The sequence below is a fragment of the Arachis duranensis genome, chromosome 4 (genome assembly GCF_000817695.3).
Source record: "Arachis duranensis cultivar V14167 chromosome 4, aradu.V14167.gnm2.J7QH, whole genome shotgun sequence".
NCBI classification, from domain to species: domain Eukaryota; kingdom Viridiplantae; phylum Streptophyta; class Magnoliopsida; order Fabales; family Fabaceae; genus Arachis; species Arachis duranensis.
In genome coordinates this window covers 30,187,674-30,190,533 of record NC_029775.3, presented here as the reverse complement: position 1 = coordinate 30,190,533, position 2,860 = coordinate 30,187,674, and positions in this window count along the sequence as shown.

The following is a 2,860-nucleotide window of genomic DNA, read 5'->3' as shown; positions in this document are numbered from 1 at the left end:
GAGTGGATATCTCTTGGATTCCTTAATTAGAATCTTTGTGGTATAAGCTAGAATTGATGGCGACATTCAAGAGGATCCGGAAGGTCTAAACCTTGTCTGTGGTATTCTGAGTAGGATTTAGGGATTGAATGACTGTGACGAGCTTCAAACTCACGATTTTGGGGCGTTAGTGACAGACGCAAAAGAATCACTGGATTCTATTCTGACATGATCGAGAAATGACAGCTGAATACCTGTGCTGTGACAGAGCGCGTTGAACATTTTCACTGAGAGGACGGGACTGTAGCCATTGACAACGGTGATGCCCAACATACAGCTTGCCATGGAAAGGAGTAAGAAGCATTGGATGAAGACAGTAGGAAAGCAGAGAGACGGAAGGGACAAAGCATCTCCATACGCTTATCTGAAATTCTCACCAATGAATTACATAAGTATCTCTATCCTTATTTTATGTTTTATTTATCTTTTAATCATTAATCCTCCATAACCATTTGAATCCGCCTGACTGAGATTTACAAGATGACTATAGCTTGCTACATACCAACAATCTCTGTGGGATCGACCCTTACTCGCGTAAGGTTTATTACTTGGACGACCCAATGCACTTGTTGGTTAGTTGTGCGAAGTTGTGATAAAGAGTTGAGATTGCAATTGAGCGTACCATGTTGATGGCGCCATTGATGATCACAATTTCGTGCACCAATGACAAATGCAAAAGAATCAAGGGATTCTATTCCAACATGATCAAGAACCGACAGATGATTAGCCGAGCCGTGACAGAGCATTTGGACCTTTTTCACTGAGAGGATGGGATGTTGCCATTGACAACGGTGATTCCCTACATACAGCTTGCCATGGAAAGGAATAAGAAGGATTGAAGGAAGGCAGTAGGAAAGCAGAGATCCAACAGGGACAAGCATCTCCATACACTTATCTGAAATTCCCACCATTGAATTACATGAGTAACTCTATCTTTATTTTCTGTTTATTTATTATTATTATTCGAAAACTCAATAACATTTACTATCCACCTAACTGATATTTACAAGATGACCATAGCTTGCTTTATACCAACAATCTCCGTGGGATCGACCCTTACTCACGTAAGGTATTACTTGGACGACCCAGTGCACTTGCTGGTTAGTTGTGCGGAGTTGTCACTAAGTGTGATTCATGTTGAGAGCGCTACCAAGTTTTTGGCGCCATTGTTGATGATCACAATTTCGTGCACCAAGTTTTTGGCGCCGTTGCCGGGGATTGTTCGAGTTTGGACAACTGACGGTTCATCTTGTTGCTCAGATTAGGTAATTTTCTTTTTATTTTCTTTTCAAACATTTTCAAATATATATATATATATATATATAATTTTTCAAAACATTTTTCAAAACATTTTTCAAAATGTTCTCACCTGTTTTCGAAAAATTTTCAAAATTTTTAAGAATGAATTCTAGTGTTTCTTGAAGCATGTTGAAGCTTGGTTGGCTGTAAAGCCATGTCTAGCTCAATTGGATTGAGGCTTCCACTTTTTAACATAAAAGGGTATGTATATAGAGTTGGATGAAATATCAGCTGTTGCATGCCTGATTTATATCTTCTGAAGCTGGCTGGCTATTAAGCCATGCCCAACCCTTGGATTGGAGCGTTAGGCTAACATTGAAAGATTCCTGGAATTCTTATTAAAAATTTTGAATTTCTTATTTTATTTTTCCTATATGTTTTTCAAAAAATTAAAAGAAAATACAAAAAAAATCATAAAATTAAAAAATCAAAAATATTTTGTGTATCTTGTTTGGGTCTTGAGTCAATTTATAAGTTTGGTGTCAATTGCATAGTCATTTTGTTCTTGCAATTTTCGAAAATTCATGCATTCATAGTGTTCTTCATGATCTTCAAGTTGTTCTTGGTAAGTCTTCTTTTTTGATCTTGATGTTTTCTTGTTTTGTGTCTTTTATTGTTTTTCATGTGCATCTTTGCATTCATATTGTCTAAGCATTAAAGATTTCTAAGTTTGGTGTCTTGCATGTTTTCTTTGTATAAAAATTTTTTCAAAACTATGTTCTTGATGTTCATCATGATCTTCAAAGTGCTCTTGGTGTTCATCTTGACATTTATAGTGTTCTTGCATGCATTATGTGTTTTGATTCATAATTTTCATGTTGTGAGTCATTTTTTTTATGTTTTTCTCTCTCATAATTAAAAAATTCAAAAATAAAAAATATCTTTTCCTTTTTTCTCTCAATATTTCAAAAATTTGGGTTGACTTAGTCAAAAATTTTTAAAATTAGTTGTTTCTTGTAAGTCAAGTCAAATTTTCAAATTTTAAAAATCTTATCTTTTTAAAACTTTTTCAAAATTCAAATCTTTTTCTTTTTTTTCATGATTTTCGAAATTTTCAAAAATTATTTTCAAAATCTTTTCTTAATTTTATTTCAAAATTTTTGAAACTTAACTAACAAGTAATGTGATTGGTTCAAAAATTTGAAGTTTGTTACTTTCTTGTTAAGAAAGGTTCAATCTTTAAATTCTAGAATCATATCTTTTAGTTTCTTGTTAGTCAAGTAATTAATTTTAATTTTAAAAATTAAATCTTTTCTAACCGTATCTTTTGAATCATATCTTTTCATTTTATCTTTTATATCATATTTTTTTTCAAAATTTTATCTTTTTTCAAAAATTTGATTTTAAAATATCTTTTCTAACTTCTTAACTTCTTATCTTCTTATCTTTTCAAATTTGATTTTAATATCTTTTTCAACTAACTAACTAACTTTTGGTTTGTTTCTTATCTTTTTCAAAACCACCTAACTACTTCTCCCTCTTAATTTTTGAAAATATCTCATCCCTTTTTCAAAATTCTTTT